The sequence below is a fragment of the Scleropages formosus genome, chromosome 2, assembly GCF_900964775.1.
Source record: "Scleropages formosus chromosome 2, fSclFor1.1, whole genome shotgun sequence".
Classification (NCBI taxonomy): Eukaryota; Metazoa; Chordata; class Actinopteri; order Osteoglossiformes; family Osteoglossidae; genus Scleropages; species Scleropages formosus.
The window spans coordinates 8,285,160-8,306,766 of record NC_041807.1 but is presented as its reverse complement, the minus strand read 5'-3'; positions in this window follow the sequence as shown (position 1 = coordinate 8,306,766).

Here is a 21,607-nt window from a genome sequence, read left to right as displayed (position 1 = left end):
TGGCTTGACACATTTTGTCATCCATCAAAGCTGGTGTCTCCAAGTGGCACCAAAATGAGTGACAATAATGTATGCGTTTTACACAGGACTGGAATAAGTTAAAGTGCTATTTTGCAATAATTACGTGGTCCAGGAATGTAAACAGAAACAACCATGAACATCATATTTTATTTATCAGCTGTTTTACAGTGAATGGTCTTTGGTGTAATGCTAAATGTTATGTTAATGTATTGTGACACACATAGATTTCCAACCATAAGGTAAACACTCCATCACCTGAACTGTGCAGTGCAGCATGTGAAAAAGCTGCTCAGAGCTCAATGTGTGGTCCTGTATCTCTCCAGTGTCTGCGAAGTGCTGCAAATAAGCTAAAGCAGACAAAATATCCCTCATATGAACAATTTTATCAGAGATTGCAGTAGGTGGTGTATCAACATTTAACTGCAAAATCATCTAACTTTTTGTATACAGAGAACTCAATATTTCTGAATTGGGAGTTTTGCCCAGTAATAGCTGGAGAAACAGAGGAATTTTGGGAAAGCATCTTGATCAGTGATATGGTGGATATCAATCATCACCAGTCAATAAATGTAAGGTTCTGCAACCTTTAACCCAGAAAATGTTACAGTCTCATGCTAAAAAAATTTGCTCTGGCTTTTTTTGCTTTGTTGTCTCTTTTTTACCATATTTATGTGTTGCTATTATTTTATGTATTTTGTATGGGAAGGCTGTTCTTAAGTAATTTCCATTGTGTCATTCACTTTTTCTTTATACAGCTAACAGATTATCAGTTGCTAAAAGCTATAGAGGTATGTTCTCTACCCATTCTCTCTTTTGCTGCCTTAACTTAATTGTTTTCAATACCACTGTGACTTGAGCATCTTAACTAAAAACTGACTTGAATGTCAAACCAACATACAAACAGAATAAATATTTTCAGTTCAGCAGGGTTTTCATGGAAATTCAGCATGAATAGTTTTTTTTATTTTTTATAATAACAAGACATATTTTAATTTGAGGGTTAAGAAAATGTTTCCATACACCTGGTCAAAAGCATAGTGTTTCTCAGTGTACCACTGTTGATTTTGTCTTAAATAGGCATCATTGTTGACTGTGCTGTGTTAGTTTGTCCTAACCATGTTTTTATCAGGTTGCTGCCTATTAATATTCTTCCACAGTGGGGCATTTCCAGCTGTGCTAGTGTAAACTGGAAGGACAACAGTGTTTACCTTGTAATTATTATTCAAACTCCCTATATATGTTTTCTAATTCTCTTGAATGCTGCTAATTGCCGTTTGCTTTTTAGTCATGCTAGCACATTCTGTTCTGTTGCTTCGATGAGGATGAACCGAAGTTGTTCACCATTGTACAGCCTTTGTATACAAAAGCTAAAAGCAACAGGAGGTGAATCTAATCAAATGGCTTACAGTCCAGCCACTGAAACTATACAGCCTTTTTGCATCATTCACTATTTGGCAGTGAGGCCATTGTTAATGCCCCGGCTTACAAATGAATACATAGTTCTGTTTTCATATAACACACAACCTAGCGTTCGTTCGAGTCCTATTTAACCTTTACTGGAGAAAGTCATGTTCTGGTATCCCTAAAACATTCAGTGGCATTTGATAATGTTTAACTTTGATTAAAAATCTATCTGTGCATATTAATGATTTTTGCACATGGTAGCTAAATGAGTATTAAGTTTATTTTAGTTAGTCTTGGCTGCAATGACTCATGACAGTCTAATTATGAGGTGTAATCATTTATTTTGACCAGACCTTGTTTGGGTGTTTCGCTGTCTGTTGAACTATTGTCCACTAAATTACTAAGTAAAGGTGAATTTATCTTACAGAAAATGAGCAAGACTGTATAAGCAGCTCAATGCAGGTGATTGCTCGAGAGCACGAGCAGTTACCTGGTTAGACTAAATTAGTGACTTCATTCATCAGCCCACACCTTATTTACCAAAGGTGACTGACAAAGCTATAATACACTGCTTACAATGAGTCACTCATTCATATATATGTGAAACACACTCAAGGTGACTTAAAGGTCTTTGGACTGTGGAAGGAAACCAGAGCACTTGAGGGAAAGCCATACAGACAACATGCAAACTACACACAGCCTGAGCAGGGAATGAACTCAAGTCCTGTCACACCACCCAGATGCTGTGAGACAGCAGTGTTCCTTGCTGTGCCACCTTGCCGCCCATGTGATGAAACACTTTGGATTTGAGACCAATGGGGTGAAACAGACTACACTTAGAGATTCTGGGCTCTAGTTTCTCATTGGAAAAAACTCTTTGTAAACAGATGATTCTGAGAAATGACTTTTAAGTTTCAGGAATGCAATATTGTATAATGGCCAAAGCTTGCAAATTTCATAATGACCTACCATCAGCACAGGGTAGTGTAGATATTAAAATGGAAGAGTGCAACAGCTGTCATATTTTGTAATGTCCCACAAAAAATTCAGTCTAAATGGGAATGGTACAATGGCACAGGAGTGTTTTTAGGTCAACTATTTTGACAAAGGTAACCATCTGTACCGAAAGCACAGAAAGTTAAATATCCTACTCTACAGCAGGAAACAAGTGTAACTCAGAAAAAGCTTTGCAAATATGAGAATAGAAGGCAGTAGAGTGAGCATTACCTCCAGCTTCCATTGCCAATAGTTCAGTAACTAAACAAGTAATAGGGTTAGTATGAAATTATAAAGGAACGTTTAATTTAATAGAATCACACACTATATTTTTGACATTTTTTCTCATTAGAACGTAAATAGCTTTGATGTTTTTTGCAAAATTTGTGCCTTCTATTGCTGATCTAGTGACTCAAAACTTGTCTTCACAGAAAGCCCCGTAATGTTTGGGTGTCTGTTAGAAAAACAAAGAAGCCAAAATTACTGTGAGGTACTGTTACATAAAACAATTCCCTGCACACCTACAACTACACAGCCTGTAAGAATGCCTTACTTTGTGAAATGATATTCATGGCAACTTTCAAAGAGGCTTCTCCTGTCACCACATATTTTTGAAAATTTCCGTGGTAACTACGGGTGCGACATTTAAAGGGGAAAATATGGACATGCTTATTGGCCAAGAATATCACACACCATTTCTAGAGATTTTTTGCTTTTACCACACGTAAACACAGACTATAGTTTTTCACCATGGGTCATTGTTGGTAAAGTTGTTTACACTATTTGATTTTAACTGGATAACCAGATCTTCATTTTGCACATTAAATGTGCTGGAATTTTACTTTTCTGTACAGGTGGTTAAAATCATCTCACTTTGGAATGATATGACTTGCAGCTAATCTCAGTCTTGACATATTCATACCCCCATATTTCCTTCCTAAATTGAGGACCTTGTATGAATTTAAGAAATTGGAGCAAACGGGGATATTTGGTTGCACTGCAGTGAAGTGAAATAGGCAGGTCATTATTTACAAACCTGTCTCAGTGTTTCTCTGGCTGCCAGACTATCAGAAAGCCACCCCCTCATGATGCCTCGCTGCCATGGCTGCCTGTTTGCATCTGAAAAAGTTGCCAGAGTCAGAGAAAACCCCCTTTGCAACAGTCTCATTATAGTTTTAGTCATGATTGAGCTTCATTTCATAATTCATATATTTGTCTCTTTGCAGTAACTTAAACAATTTTTCTGTTCAAAAGAATCTCGGAAAATGTTGAATTTGATATGTCTCGATAAATAGGGACGTCTTCAGTTAGCAGCAATATATTAAAATACATAATAAAAATACATAAAAATATGCATACCGAAAAACTTGGCAAAACAGTTTCTGGTGGAGGGACAAAGCATTCAGCAGGCTTATGTCTAAGAATATTTGCCTGTATTGACACATTTATCTTTTTATCATGCCAAGCTCTCAAAGTCCTGCTGTACTATAAATATATGTGGTTTGGAATGAGCAAGGTAATTTGTATTATTTTTCTTTTTGCAGGGCATGTTGTGCCGATACGGAAGCAGCTGCTGTTTGTAAACATGGGGTGGCAAGTGTCCAGTGAATGGATGTATGCAAAGTTGTCTCCTTGGAGAACGGGACAAATACATGTAATACAAATGAGCTGGGCTCACAAGTTGTTTTGAATGTGAGCTGAAAAATATTGAGTAGGTGCAGCGAGAACAATGAACTGATGTAAATGAAAGAGCTGCATTTCCAAAGGGTTGTTAAAACTTTAAAGTTCACGCCATGCTGTGTGGTCTGCTGTTTCTCTCTGTCCGTTTCCTGTGAGGCATTCTCTTTGGTGTAAAAGACAAAGTGTAATGAGGCTCTAACAAGAAGCTGGATGGTGCTAAGCAGCATTAACATATAAGTTGCCTATCTTCTGCTGTTCATGGAGAGAACCGGGGCTTGAAGAAGAGTCAAGTGGAAGACTGCAGACACATTTAGAAACACACTCTAGTGACAGCACATTAGCTTGTTTATGGTTTTCATGAAGTTAATAGCTGCTTGTGTTCAATAAAAAATAACATTATCCTGAGAGGCTTGGTCAGCTAATGCCTTCTTTGCAACTGCCAGTTGGCCTCTATAGCTGAGATAACAGTCTGAATTGCTTAAATCATATCATTTTCCAAGTGATGGCAGAAAAGGAGGAACAATAGGCTGGGGGATGTTCACCTATTTAATACCTTCAGTGAACCATCAGCCCTAAGAGCACCCATTGGCTCCCTTGTGAGATGCCTGGTGAGCCACTACAAGAATGACAGTGAAGCTGTTATAGGGATAAGAATTAGAGGGGTACCTGACAGCTGTTGTCCTTATTCCGGGTAAGTACAGTTTTGCACAGGAAAATCATTTTGCAGAACTGAATAAGATCAAAACTAAGCAGAAAACTGTAAGTAAGGAAAACATGTTTCTTAGGGCCTGTAAAGCCAATCCATCAATGGCAGATTAATTATTCCTTACTTAACTGGTTCATAATGTTCACTTCCAATTAGTCTCTAAGTTAAATTTTTAATGCTGCCACTTTGGAAGTGTTTTATATTATGCTCCTTAAATGTGTTTGTCATTGATGGGGAAAAAAAAAAAATCACAAGTAATATATTGTTTGGTCATGTCCATGGAATGTATCCCTACCAGTCTGGTTAATAAGTCAAACAGAAATTGTTTCATTTGTTATCAGTCCTTAAAGTCATTTTCCTTCACCCCCATCTCAAAGAATGGCTGCACACTTGTGAAGCGCTCCTGTTTTTGTTGGCCCTTGTTCCCAGTGTGATCTCAGAATCCTACATCAGAATGTTTTTTCCTCTTTTACAAAGAAAATTACATACACTGCATCATTGAAAAAAGTTGCGTGCTGAGAAAGATGAGTGGTATGAAACATACAGGACAAGATGCTTATCCTGTCCAATTGCATTACTCATCAATTGGCCTCATGAGGATCTGTGTAGGACAGGAGTGGAAAAGGGCAGGCAAACAGACGACTGACAGTGTGAGCTGAGCTTGCCAACCTTTCGGCAGCATGACTGCTAATAGGACACGTATGAAGAGCGTGGACTTGGAACCTGTTGGACTTTGGGTTCTCCCATGAGCTGTACTGGGACAAAGAGAGCAGGCAATCAGAGGTGCAAGCACTGACTGCCTCCTTGGGCAGGGCAGAGTGATAAGCATTAGGCAAGGACTATCAATCATCTACCAGAAAATCAGTTGAATATGCTGCCCTGGGATATCAGATGGCCTCTTGTTAGACTTACATTTTGGTACTGCTACATTTTTTTCCAAAAATGGAGAAATTAATAAAATGGCAAAAGGAGCAACTACTACTCTGTACTGTGGCAAAATAATAGAAGTGCATTTTAAAGACCTTACAAAAGACAAAAACAAGTGCAAACTGAGATTTAAAATTCCATTACACACTAAAAATATAACTTGGGAATTTATGTAGAATGACCTCCTAACTATCTGATTTCCTTACCCGGAACCATCTCCTCGATGGATATCAGTTTGGTTTCAAAGTTGGTCACTCTACTGAGACGGCACTTCTGGTGGTGTCTGATGCTCTCCAATCGGCTAGAGCTGCCTCCCTCTCCTCGGTCCTCATCCTTCTCAGTCTGTCTGCAGCATTCGACACTGTCAACCACCGGATTCTACTGTCCTCTCTTAGTCATTTTGGGATCAAAGCAACGGCACTAAGATGGTTTGAGTCCTACCTATCTGACAGATCCTATCAAGTAGTCTGTGAGAGCTCTTGTTCTTCTCCTCTGCCTCTCTCGACGGGTGTCCCGCAGGGCTCTGTACTAGGTCCTCTTCTCGATCTATACCTCCTCCCTCAGCCTGATCATAGCCTCCCATGGATTCAAATACCACTGCTATGCTGATGATACCCAGCTCTTCCTCTCCTTTCCACCTGGAGCATCAGACATTTCCACACACATTGCTGCCTGTCTGTTGGACATCTCTGCATGGATATCTGATCACCATCTCCAACTCAACCTCTCCAGAACAGAGATTCTTCACCTTCATCTTTTGCCCAAGATCTCTCCAGCTCGTGTACGGTGTAACTTCATGATCATCCCCAGATAAGCCTTTACACAGCCACTACTCCTGTATTGTATGTAAATGTTTGTGTACCTTATAAAAAAAAAATTAGGAAGGTTATCAGGACTGTTGGACGCACAAGAGCAATTCCTGCAGCAGATCCTTCAGAAGCTCCGAGAACTGGTATGGAAGCCGCCGGTCTCCGAATTCACCATGACGCAGAAACCGATCACCGGGAGTATGCCTGCATCCGCTTCCGCTGTACCACCTATGTCATCAGCAGTTGCTCCATTCCTGCCAGCGAAGGACCCCCAACTGGCCATGCCTAAACGGTATCATGGGGTGCCCGAAAAATGCCGGGGGTTTATTTTACAATGTGAGCTGGTGTTCGCGAGTCAGTCTCAAGTGTACCAATCTGATATGAGCCGCATCACATACATGATTTCTTTGCTGACTGGACCTGCGCTAGACTGGGCGACGGCGCTATGGTACAAGAGGGAGACAACCACGTATATGCGCTTTCTTGAGTGATTTCAGACTGTTTTCGACCACCTGCTGTCCTCACGCATGGCCAGTGACCACTTGATGGAGATCTAGCAGGGGAATCAGATTGTGGCTGCCTACTCCCTTGAGTTTCGGACCCTGGCTGAGAAGAGCAGCTGCAACCTGGCGGCCCTACTGGCCTCCTTCCGCCGTGGGCTGCATCCGCATATTCAAGTCGAATTGGCGTACCGCGGGGAGGACTGGACCCTGGACTGCTTCATTGAGCATGCTATCCTCATGGACAACCTCCCTCGAGGCCATCTGCCCCTTCCAGGTCTGCGCTCTTGGGAGACGGTGAAGCCATCGAAGTTTCCAGAATCAATGCAGCTGGGACAGGGGCACCTCTCCCCTGAGGAGCGACAGCGCCGGCTCCGGGACCAGCGCTGCCTGTATTGCTGAGGCCTGAGGCATTACTGCACCACCTGTGCTATGAAGCCACCCAGCAAGCCCCAACCTGGAACGGAAGTGAGTGCTGCCCTCTGCAGCAAGTCACAGTTAACCATGCCCCTCGAGGCGAGCTGGGGGTCCTCCCGGGTACAGACCCGCATGCTCGTTAATTCAAGGGCCACCAGCTGCTTTATGGATGCAACGTTCACCCAGCACTATGACATCCCGATAGGTGAATGTGAGGTTACCCTCTGAATCAAGGCCCTGGACGGGCAGCCGCTGGGCATGGGCATGGTGGAGAAGCAGACCATGCAGTTGCGGGTCCGGGTCAGAGCTTGCCACACCGAGGACCTCTTGTTTTATCTGATCAGTTCACTTGAGATGCAGGTGATTTTGGGGTTCACGTAGCTGACAAAACATGACCCCGTTTTCTCATGGAGCAAGGGGGAATTAGTAACATGGGGAGCGCAGTGTGCCACCAACTGCTTAGTCCTGCCTTGCCGCGCCACTTCTGTTGAGAGCCCAGACATGCCTAAGACCTTTGTCATCCCCGGTGAATATCAGGACCTGGCAGAGGTCTTCAGTAAGAACAAGGCAGCCATTCTACCACCACATCGGCCGTGGGACTGTGCTATAGATCTACTGCCGGGCACGTTGCCGCCGTGGTGCCAGATATATCCCCTATCCCTACCCGAGCAACAGGCGCTCCGAGAATATGTTAAGGAGGCCTTAGCTTCTGGGATTATTCGGCTGTTCACCTCCCCTGCATCTGCTGGTTTCTTCTTCATAGCGAAGAAGGACGAAGGGCTATGGCCCTGTATCAACTATTGGGGACTAAACACAATCACAGTTAAATACCCCCATCCCTTGCCACTGATCACCGCAGCGCTGGAGCAGGTCCACGAGGCCTGAGTGTTTACTAAACTAGACCTGCGCAGCACTTATAATCTATCTGTATCTGGGAGGGTGATGAGTGGAAAACCGCATTTAGCACCTCCCTTGGCCATTATGAGTATTTGCCGTTCGGCCTGGCAAATGTGCTGTCCTTGTTTCAGGCCTTTGTGAACCCTGTATTGGGAGATCTTGTGAACCGTGGAGTGCTAGTGTACCTGGAGCGGAGAAAAACTGTGATACTGGGAACCAAGAGCTCTTGACGGTCAAGCTAGAATTAGATGAGTGGCGCCACTGGCTCGATGGGGCGGCGCACCCATTCTTCATTCTGAGTGACCATAGGAACCTTGAGTATCTGCAGAAAGCGCTGTGGCTGAACACTCGGCAGGTGCGTTGGGCCTTGTTTTTCACCCGGTTTAGATTTACGGTGACCTACCGGCCAGGATCGAAGAACACCAAGGCTGATGTCCTGTCAAGAGGACATGGCAGGGACCTGGACCCAGCAGAGCCCACCCTAATCATGCCAGAGCACTGGATTGTGGCTCCAATTCAGTGGCGTCTCCAGTAAGAGCTTCAGGCGGCCCGAGAAGAGGATCCCGGACCACCCGACCAACCGGAAGGTAAGGAGTATGTACTGGTTCGACTCCGACCTTCTCTTTTGCAGTGGCCACATGACTCCCCAGCAGCAGGACACCTGGACACCCGGGCACCCAGCGGACCCTTTCTCTCCTGCAAGGCCACTATTGGTGGCTGTCCATGAGGGAGGATGTGCAGGATTACACTGAAGCCTGCGAAACGTATGCCCAAGCCAAGACCCCCACACAGAAGCCCGTCGGTCTGCTGGAACCTTTACCCATCCCCGCTCGGCCCTGGTCACATGTTTCCATTAACTTCTTGGTGGACCTGCCCCATCCCAAGGTAATACTGTCATTCCCACTGTACTCGACTGATCCTCAAAGTCCTGTCGCCTGATACCCCCGCTGCATCTCCCGTCAGTCTTGGAAACTGTAGAGGCCCTGTTCCACCATGTTTTCTGTCTCTATGGCCTTCCGGAGGACATTGTGTCCGATCGAGGCCCACAATTCACCTCGAAGCTCTGGAAAGCCTTCTGGCAAAAGCCTGGGGTAGAGGTAAGCCTGACATCGGGGTATCATCTGCTGGTGAATGGGGAGGTGGAAAGACTTCATCAAGACCTAGGACGGTACCTCAGGTCGCATTGCAGCCGGGAGGAGTAGTAGTGGGCCCGATATCTGCCCTGGGCGGAGTACGCTCATAACTCCCTGTCTCATTCCTCTACTGCACTCAATCTGTTCCAATGCGCTCTACCGTATCAGCCTTCCCTATTCCCCTGGCATGCAGAGCGTACTGACGACTGGTACGGGAATAACGAGGAAACCTGGAGAGTGGTGACGGCCCTGCTACGCCGCCGCACCACCAGTACAACCACCAAGCTGACTGCCACCACCGTCCCGTCACCTTCTGTCCCTGCCAGTGGATATGGCTGTCCACTAGAAATCTGAAAGTATGCTTCCCACCCCGGAATCTCAGCCCCCACTATATAGGCCCATATCAGATCGTCTACCAGGTGACCCTGGTAACTTACCGTCTGCGTCTGCCTCAGTCCCTCTGGGTCCATCCAGCTTTCCATGTCTCCCTTCTCAAGCCATACAAGGTGTTGCACCTCTAGGTCCCGCAAGCGTCAGGAGCCGGCCGTAAGGGGGGTGGTACTGTCATGCCCCCAGGAACAAGTGGAGCGGAAACACCTGTGGCTAACTGATGACTACAGGAATATAAGGAGCTCCGTGTCCACACCACAACGCAGATTTTTGCAATCATCCTTGTGGTTTTGCAGTATTAGAGTTCTTGTCTTGCCCTGCTTTGTTCTCTTATTCCTGGTCTTCAACCCTCACCTGTTTTCCTCAACCACGACGTATCACCTTGCCTGGATAGTGATGTTTGTACCTCGTAGACATTCGCCTGTACCTGGCCTTCGAGTTTATCTTGCCCTGCGAACCCTGTTGAATGAATAAAACTACCTGCACTTGGTCCACTACTTATACGTCAGTCTCCAGTCAGCCTGTCGCCATGACAGAGTGGCAGCTGGTAGCTTAGTGATTGGTGCTGCTGCCTTTAGATCCAATGATTGCAGGTTTGAGCCCTACCTCTGACTGTAGTATCCTAGACTAAGGTACCTACCCTCAATTGCTCCAGTAAAATTACCCAGCTGGGTAAATAATTGTCAGTTTATAATAATTGTAACCTTAATTTTGTAAGTTGCTTTGGAGAAAAGCATCAGGTAAATGTAAAAATTATTGTCTGGGAGGAACAGAACATCCATCTGGCTCTTGCTAGGATAACTAACTTACCACTTCTAGTTTCCAAATTCCACTGAAGAATAAATTTTAATTTGCAAAAACCTGGGGATATTATTGTCTATTCAAACAATACAAATTAATCATATAATCAATTTAAGAACGCAAAAAATACAGACCTCATATGCCTGGTCCGGGACCATTCTTGCTACAGCACAGTTATCCACCCCTAATCTAGGTATTAGTATGAAAGGCAAAAGCAGTATTTAAAAATATGAGTCATTGCTCAGAAATAGCAGGGACTGTGACAGACAGACATTTATAACAGCACTGCTCCTCCCACAGAAGTCTGGCCACGGAGCGTAGTGCAGCAACTTTTTCATTCACATATTTTCGGCATGGTATTAATACATGCATGAGGCACTATTTCTGGGGACCACGCGGAATTAAAAATAGATCCCCCTGGGTGATGTTACTTTTGCGCCTCTCTCGCCTCCAATGAGGATGTGCATGTATTCCAGGCCCAGCTTTCACAATCTCGGCAAGAGCTGTTTTTATGAATGAGTGCTGGGGTACGGGATGCAGAGGCTGTGATTTCTCCTGTAAGGTAACAGGTGAGATGGCAGTGCACGCAACTCTTCAGTTATCACTCCGGTTCCCTTGAAGGACAAACAGCAAGTCTCAGAACAGTACCCCCACCTTCACTCAGCTAAAATGATCCCTTGCAGGAAATAATTATCACAACATAATGAAAATACTATATATTCCTCCATTTTTTGTCAAGTGTAGCATATTGTAGTAACACAATGGTGCAGTGGGTAAAGTTGTTTGCATAGGTTTCTGACTACAGTCTAAAGACCACCACTGAAGAAAGCAGTAGTAAAGCACTTCTGCACCCCTTCTTAGCTTGGAAACCATATAATTGGATGCTCAGAGTCTTATTTGATTCAATGGCACTTACCCCATCTTACTGTACTGTAATATTTTCAGTTTTTCCATGTATGTGCTGTCATATTAAGTATTGTAAGAATCACAATATACAAATGTTATTTACAGTAAAAAAGGCTCTTTAATAGAAAATCTGGGGACTGTTAAGTCAAGACTCCCTTGATATGGAATTTGGATATGGAATGTCTACAACTGTTTATCCCAAGCGGGGTCACGGCAAGCAGGAAGAGGAGGGGACACACCCTGGACAGGAAGCCAATCCGCTGCAAAACACCCTAAATGGGACTCAAACCCCAGACCCACCACACAGCGGGCACAAGCCAAACTCGCTATGCCCCCCTCTGTTGGTATGTCACAATGTAATCAGAAAATGCTAATATTTTAACAAAAATGGGCAAATGGCAATGGAGTTCATGTATTATTACCAATTAATATGTCTTAAGCTTTGTCTCCAAAACAATTTACAATGTTAGATTTGCATACTGGACAACTTACAGTGATATACAGAGACGTCACTTTTTACTGCGTCGAATCTAAATACATTGCCAATGGAGTACTACAACAAGAGCAGTGATGTGAACCCACCATCCTTTGACAGCAAGGCAATAGCTTTAAGCACTACACTACTTACTGCCCTAGCATGAAGCTCTAATATCAGCATTGTAACTGAAATAGAGGATTGGCAACACACTGAATCTTACCCTACTATCAGGGAAGCCTTCTTTTCTTTATGTCAAGTCACAGACAGGTATAACAGGATAGGGAAGGAGATTTGAATCTTACTTCTGTGAGTGGAAGGTGACTGCTCTAAGCATTACTATACCTTTTGGCCCTGGAAGTAGAACTCAGTAGACTTATTTAATGAATAAATTGTTCCCCATTGAGTGACATTGAGGTTGCCAAAATCTTTCTAATATTTGCTTTCATAACAAAATGAAATAAATACTAGACATGACATCTGAAAAACAAAAAAGTGAGAAAGAAAAATGCCTGGGAAAGGAATACAAGAAGGGGAAATACATAAAATACATAGCTCTCCAAATAAGCAGTAATGATATCCACTGCTTACCAGGTGGTGTGTGTTTGAGCTCAACACATGGTGAGAAATCTAAATGTACAAAAAAAAAGAACACATGGAACCAATAAGTGAAACTAACATAAGTCCCAGGCCAGAAGACTAAATCCTCCTGGAGGTTGGAGCAGATGAGGAAGCATAGACAGGAACCATGAGGGAAAAGTTTCATAAAGATATTTTTTAGGGAAGTAGAATGTACAGCAGTGTAGTTTCCTTCAGGATTTGAAAGAAAAACATAATGTTCTGCTTTATGATACAAACTCCTTCCTTGAGAGAGCTTGTGGACTGTAAGGAGACCAAGCAAGGACAAATGGTTTTGTTGAGAAAAAATGATGGTGGTCGAAATGATTGTTGAGCCAGAATTTTGACCCCCCCCCCCCCCCCCCCCCACCACACATGTTTCTCTATGATTGTGTGAATGTGAAAACATTTAGAGATATGTTTTTTCTGAGAAACATCAGACTGAATCTGTTTTCCTTTTTGTATGACAGAAAGGATAATGTTATGACTCTTTACCACTGTGGCTGAGGAGCAGAATTAATCCTCTGTCTTAGGAGCAGGTGTTGTGACGTCAGCAAAATCCCAGCAAACTGTGTTAACTCACAGGTACCATATATTCTGAGAGAGGTGGGAGATGTATATATTACATATGCTCAGTTCTCAAGAAGCATAAAAATGGCATCTGAAACATGTAAAGAACAGAAAAAAAAGATGCTTTGACACAAAAAGACAAGATAACAATGGTGGATTGTTGGACTGATTCCTAATTCAAAAAACCAGTTCCAAATTTATCAGAATATTATCATGTATTAATTACAGAAGAATAATATAATTGAAAACACACTCAATTTCCAACTGCTTATTTTTTTCTTGCATCGTATTTATTGCAACACAGCCGTGGGAAAGCTCCTGAAGATGAAAGATTGCGTATGCCAAGAAATGAATAGAGAGAAGAGGACTCCAGTCACTATATCACTAGATCAGAGCACTTGGTTCCTTTCATGGAAACCATCTATGAACGTGACATTGGGCCAGCATGTAGGGGGAATTTAAGGAACAAGCATAAAAGTGAGCGAGCATGAAAGGGTTTATTTTTGTCTCACCACTGAGGGTAACTTCATGTCACGTTAATTTTCAGTGGCAGTGCAACTTTGTCACACTGTCAGCTTTCAGTTAATGGGTCAGGTAACAGGATGAGACATGCAGAGATCTTTCACTCTTAAGCGAATTTCATGAAAGCGGGAACAAAACACCGGAGAGGTGGCTGGGACCTTTTCAAGTGAAAAAATGAATGGTTCCAGGTTGCAAGTGTATATGAATAGGTGTGGGGGTGGGGAGACATGTTCAAATTACATAGTATCGCAGAACGACAGTCTAGGTTTAGCAAGGCTATCACAAAGGCACAACATGGGTACAGGCTCAATGTTTCTTACAGTAACAGGTGTGAGATGCCGCAGCTTGACAAGTGATGGAAGGTTCATGAAGTGCCATTGATGATCGGGAACAGGAGAGATTGGGGCTTTGACTCGTGTACCATTGTTTCATTTGCTTTTGAGGAGGGGAAGATGAAAAGGTTTGGTGAAAGGGAGAGGTGAGTATGTGGGTTGATATTACCAACTGTAAGGAGTGCCCTTGTGGTCAGGAAGGTGTAAGAAATAGGGGACAGTTTCAACACTCTGCTGGTTGCATGTCAGCTCTGTTTCCATAGGCCCTTGAGACCAGGCCCAACCAGCTCTAGTTGGAAGGGATGGCTGTGCTGGCATGTTCAATACTACCATTGGTAACAACATGATGACATTTACAGCTATTTATTTAGCAGATGCTTTTCTCCAAAGTGATTTCCAATGAACTCTATGTAGTGTTATCAGCCCACACACCTTAATCACCAAGGTGACTTACACTGCTAGATACACTACTTACAATGGGTCACTCATCCATACATCACACACTCTCTCTGTGTCACTCACCCTGTAGGGGGAACCTGAACAGCATGTCTTTGGACTGTGAGAGGAAACCAGAGCACCCAGAGGAAACCCACACAGACACAGGGAGAACATACAAACTCCACACAGTCTGAGTGAGGATCCAACCCATGCCGTTTTGCACCACCCAGGTGCTGGAAACAGCAGCACTACTCGCTGTGCCACTGTGCCACTACACTAGAGAGTACAGGTCTCGGATTATGTGTAAGTATTACTCAAAATTTGCAGAACAACCATTAAAACTGTGTTCACAATTTAATAGCTTTGGAAAGACATGATTCCAACAGAATTTAAGAGCTTACAATTTTAGCTGTAATCTTTTTACAAAAATCAGCTGTTGGCTGACATAAGAAATATTTGAACTCTCCCATTTAAATGTAAACATCTGAAATAAATGTTAATTAAATGATAATTTTTCACATTATGTAAATTATTTTAGTCAATGCTGCTAGATACAGTAGGTAGGGTAGGGGTGAGAGTTGTCTTGTGACCAGAGGACCTGGGTACAAATGCCCACTCCTACTGTAGTATCAAGGTACTTCCCCTCCATTAACACAGTAAAAATGACTAGCTGTATAAATGAGAAACATTTGTAAGATATTATACAAATGCAGCTTTCTAAAGTGCTTAAAGGCATTAGCTAAATAAAATGGGAATAAATACTTTTTTTAATTCATAGTGAGCCAGTTAAGTTTTAACATTGTAAATTCTGATGTCTCCGAAGAGCGAGCAAGAACTAGATGCTCACATTTTATTTTTGTTCCAAAGGCATAGAAATACTATAACATTGTTTGTATAAATTTGAATTCTCTACTTATGTTTGTAGTGTGTGACCTTGCACATCTTTCAGCTGATCCTGTGGTAGAATAAAGGAAAGAAAAAAAATATGCCTGATATTCAGAGGCTCAAAGCCATTGCTGTCGTAAATATAGATCCAAAACAATTACATTTCTTTGTACACTTTCTCCCAGAGAATGACTTCTGGGTAGCCTTTCTGACGCAGATACCCAAGAACGACAGTACTGAGAACATTTGACAAGGTGTGCGTCACTGTTCTCTGCCACTTCCCAGAACACAGAAACAGATGTAGCTTCACGTAACTGCCTGTGTGAGAGATAAGTTAAGACCATTCGTTTTTCACACACAAGAAAGAATTAAACCAATCCTGTTCTCATTAAAGGGAGAACTGGCAGGAGGGAACAAACTGGTTATCGCACAAAGCAGCATGATGGAGCGTTGCAAATTGGACACGTGAAGCGCTGACCGCTCTGCGTTCTTTCATGACGTGCGCCAGGTTCACAGTGTGATGCCAATGTTTACACATGCAGAGTGGTTAAGTCTGAAAGTAGGTATCACCTTGACCCATGGTGTTGGGATGTTCTCATTTCCTTGCCCTCTTGGGAGGAGCTCTTCTCCCTGTGCTCCCTTTGGCCCATGCTGGCAAAAGAGCTGTTGTAATGGCGTCTGCTGTCATGTACTTTCATGTTTATCTGAATACGTGTCACAGTCTGTGGTGATTCATGGGGATAAGTCGTACTAAAGAATTTTGGTGCTTTGCTGTAAAGTCAGCATGGTGTTTCAAGAGTACAACCTTTTAGACAGTACCTCTACCCAAAGGCATATACATATAGTGCTTCAGATATCATTTTTGACAAAAAAAAACTCCAAGTCAGATTGTAATGGCTTAGAAATTAGATTTCATTAAATTATTTTAAAATTAAAATGATCACAAGTTTAAACAGGGAATATGCATTAATACAGTACAAGCATGAAATCAATTTTCAACAGTACAGTAAATAAAGACAGCTTCCCAGAAGGCAGCAAGGAGAATGTGAACAGGCTGGTGATGGTGCGAATCTACAGCACTACAGGTTTGTGTGAAAAAATGGATGAAAGAACGATACAGGCAAGGAGGCTGAACTGCAACGGTGCATCGGATTTGGTGAGAGAAGAGGAAAAAAAATCTTCTGACACATCATTTACGTCAATACTGTCTGGGGGATTAAAAAAATGAAAGGGGGGGGAATCAATAAACATGCGTGCACTTTTCAATGTAAATGGACTGACATGGGCACTGCCGCACCCTTGCCACAATCCTCAGTATTAAATAATAGACGAAGCACGAAGGCCTTCACGGTCACCTCATTGTGTGAGCCGTGAATTCCTGTGCTGCTGAATGGGCTGTGTGGGAGATGAGGCCCATTGAGTTCTGCAGACGCTCGCCTGCCGCTGCCCTCGGCCTTGCCTCGCTTCGCCTGGCCTGGACCAACACCACTACATCTCTTCTCCTAAAAGTCCGAGGGGCAGGCAGGTTCTTGACGCACATTGTTCTGAGCTTGGGATAGAAAGGTTAAAAAAGACTCTGCTGATGCATTTTCATTCTGAGAAGGAATCTGTGCCTTCTGAGGATGTAGTGCATGTCATACTTTTCGTTTATGATTAACACACAAAAAATTTTAGTTTCCAATGGTTTTGGCTTCATAATAAATACTAAAACAGCTAACTTATCTTTAAAATACTGCATTATAGTTTTATTTATTTGCTGAGGAGTGGTATATAGTACTTATAGAGCTTCGTCAGACTTACTGGCTTAATGAGGGCTAGATATTTTGCTCAGTAACACAAGAGAAATTTCCTTTCTTGAATTTGAGCATCTATCCCTTTGATCACAATCAGGTTGCTTACCCATAAACAAACTGCTACACCTTCCTTCAGGCATTCTGTTCAATAAATGTGTGGTTACTGTATTTAAAATGGCTAATGTATTTCATGCAACACAGATGGTAAGTCAGAAGCTAGCAGGTCTGATCTTAGGGAGCAGGAAGGTTTGTTGGTTTCATGTGACCTCAGCACAATTTTTCCCTTCAAACCGTAAATCACGCACAAATGGACATGTATTTTGAAGCTTGTAGGATTGAGGCTTTCAAGGACTGAAGCTGCCAACCTGTGGTTTAGATGACCGGTTCTTCTCTCGACCTCTGTGGTCTTAAATAGACAGATCAATAAAGGATGATGGCAAACCTAACATGCAACCTCTAAATGTAAAACATATATGGTTGCTTTGTTACATTCTGTAGTTGTATTGCTCATACTTGTGATACAGCAAGTCTATTTTCTGGGATTTGTACAAACCAAAAGATACAGTTTTGATTCAAAGCACAACGGACTATTGTTGATATCCACAACGGAAATGAAATGTGCTTTAAAATACATGATCTCATAAAGTGAATCAGACATACATAGGTTCTGCATTGTTTCTGGGTTCTCTGGGAAACATTTAGCAGGAACAGTCTCATTTTTTAGATGTGATGTAATGAACAGGAATCGTCAAATGTTAAAGAAAAGAGTGAAAAATATGAATTCATTTTGTTTTATACACTTTCACAAATAATGATATATAGAACAAAGCACAAAAAATGAATTAAAGCTATGTAAAACTACAGCTTGTTGTAAATGAGGTAAAAAAACCAATTTCTCAAATTTTACTGTATTAATTAAAAATGTGGCATGCAAGGAAACAAATATTCTGTGAAAGCTGATTCATATTCTACAGTTCTGTTCTAGTCACGCTAGAGACTAGTTAATAGCTTTTAACAATGATCAATGTGCAATTCCTGTAGCTCTGCAAAGACTCCAGTGCAACTCTCAAGCCACATTCTCATCTGTTGTTCTCAACAAGCAAAGTATTTCTTGGCTCGAGCAATAACATTGCCTTGGCCCCAATTATGATACGTATCCCAAATGAATCCAGAGAGCACGCCAACAATAACAGATGCAGGTGTGAGAAGTGTACAGCTGTTCAAAGTGTGTGTGAACCTCAAGCAAGTCTGCATTGCAGGAGTTCATCGGAACTTTGGAGCAAGCATAAAGGCAGTTTAATTAAATAATTAACATTGAGCCATTTATGACCAGAGGTTGAGAGCAAATTTGGGCTGTCACTCAACAACACCCATCTGGAAATAAATTTTATATTACTTTTAAAAGATTCTGGGTATTAAGACTTTGCCTTGCTTGTCCTGCCTTTTTTTTTTTTTGCATGTTTAGCACCAGTCATGAGAAATATTTATTTGCTGTCACCAGAACTGATCAGTTTTTGTTTAAAGTAGAGACAGAGAGAGAAAGAGGGAGGAAGAAATAGAGAATCAAAATATGAAAGATGAATTTGAAAGAGGCTGAAGTTAAAGCTTCCTCCTTCTTGCATCACGCCTAAAAAAACTGTAGGTTGTGCAAACCTACTAGTACCGATCTGAACAACTTTACTGAAATAAAAGCCTACGCCTAAGTCAAAAAAAGGACAGCAAACACCATTAAAATAGAACAGCACCAATCATGAAACTTAAACTGCAGAGAGTTTAGACAAAAACCTCCAGATGTAGATTTTGCATGCTGAATATCACTTCCGTGACTGGATTTAAGACTTAGCCCAGGTTGGAAACAGGTGGGAATTTCTTTTATTTTTCGTTCAGCTGACATTGCCATTTATTTTCTGCAGAAATTTAAACACCTTTTGTTGTAAGCAATGTTATCACCATTAGTGCTAAATGACTTTGCAGCTGCTGGATAGTGTACATTACACCTGATAACCTGGCCCCAGAACATAAAGCAATCACAGTTCTGATTACCTGAGCATAACCGCTCCTGTCGACTGTCACGTTGCTTAGGAAACCATTCTCTGGAAACGTTTATTTTCAGTCTGTTTGCATGAAAAGCAGCCAATGTGAAAACACAATGTCACACCTTTAATGAGGGTTAAGAGTTAACAGCCATGTCAAGTGCTAATCATTATTGACCATCAAATTAATTGAGTGTGTCGTGGGCTGGCCAGACGTTATTTCAGTTTTGTTTTTCAATGTTTTTTCTTTAAAAATCCACAAATTTAGTTTTTTAGTGCTTGCTTCCTTTCTTTGAAATACAAGTTTTGTCTTTGTTGACAAAATGCCTATGGTTATTTGTTTGATTAAGAACAACAGCATAGATGTAATCAAAGGCTAGCAAACTAAATTCAATTACGGTAATGACCTCATGTTACTCACTGTTACAGATGAACAAATGCTTGCTATACAGGAAGTTGCCCAAGGGTGTATGGGTGCAGAAAAACGGAAAAAAAAAGTTTATTTTGTTTGTTTCCCTGATTTGTAATCACTCCATCTTACTTCTTTGAAACTTCAGTCTATGTAAAAGGTTAGGTATATTACTTAATTTTAGTTCATTTAAAACATATTGCTCTATTTTTCTCTTGTCTCTGATTTTCTCAGTATTTAGGATTTAGGACTTTGTCATTTATGCTTTTACCTTTTTAAAATAAGATAAGCTACATTGCTGTTATAAACAAGAATAAAATCAATCTAAATAAAAGGAAAACAACAAGGAAAAAGAAATATAAAATCAAAGTAAAAAGGAGGAAAGAGAGCAGAGATTGAGTCCTGAGTAAAACAGAGGAAAGAGAGACAAGATTGTGTGCTGATTAACAATATTACATGGGAGGATGGGAGCTCCAAATTGAATAGAATTCAAGAGCTCATTCAACGAATATGGGTGGAATAAGGTGCATCTAATCAAGGTATCGAAGGACAGACCAGTAATGAAGTATTTTTAGTGTGTTATCGCACTTTAGCATGAAGATGCTGCTGAAGACAAAGAACCTTTATCTACTAGTACAACGGCCATCAGGATGGTGAACATATTGTCAGGATAACTTCTATATTTACAAAAATGTATTTTATTATAGACCTTGCTTTTAATTATACAATTTTTTTGGACCTTTGCAAGAAGCAGTGGCAGCAGTTACTTATGTATCTATAATTATTTCAACTATTATCACATAAAATATTATCTATACTCATTAAATATTTTGTAGTATTATGCCAGCACCTAGTGTATGTCTCACCTTTCATTTTTCTCAAAATTAGTCTTCAAATCAATTTTTAAGCTGATGAGATAGATTATCAAAAAGGTTAGCTAAATTGTGACATATCTCATATAATGCATCTGATCATTTATTTTTCAATGAATTTATGTCCTTACTAACAAAAAATGTTTGCCAAAATGGCTTTCTGGTTTACAAAAAGGGTTTTAGTAATCATGAAACATGATTGCTCAATAAAAACTACATATATGATGATGGCAGCTGTTTTTATTTCATAAATGGTATATGGTATTGTAGGTCAAAAAAATTACGGATTACCTTATAGTTGCAGTCATACTTTGTTTCAGTCACAGAACAGTGTTTGTATAACGAAACACTACACCTGAAAAAAAACATTAAAAAATGCATTTTATTAGATAAAGGAAAGAGCCAAGCACTGTTAAATGTAACTGTGTTTAAGAAGAAAACAGCTCTTTGATACCAGATTTAACAGTCATTTCCAGAGCCTTCAATTTCACCCGTCACAGACTAATGAGATTGCCATGTAACTGGGAAGGAAGGATCTCAGTGTCTGGTTCTTCCAAGGAATTAAATCTGGATGCAATCCAAACAATATCTATTGCAGGGAGGACTTATAACACGTTCAGAGGATCCCACACAGAGACTAATCCCTCAGGGGATCATTTTCATTCCAAAGGATTATGGGACACAAAAGAACCAACCAAGTGCAATGTGTAATCTTTGTTGTTCTGAATTAATTTAAAAAATATCCGTTATGATACGTTTCAATGCAGATATCTGCCAATCTTAAATACAAGATTTCACTTGACAGTCTGTACCTTTATTTTTGTTTAGGCCAAATGTACAATTACCTTGATAAAATTTTGTCATGTGGTGCACAGTAGCTCTTCTTGTAGAGTAATCCCGGGGTTTTCCAAATAACGTTCTTTCAACTGCAAACAACTGTATGCGACATATGGACAACATTGTGGTTCTGGGAGTAGTGCTGGTGCCTCACAGCTCTTGGGATGTGTGTTTCAGTCCAGCCCAGTTTGTGTTGAGTTTGGGTGTCTTCCCTGAGTATGCATGGGTTTCTTCTT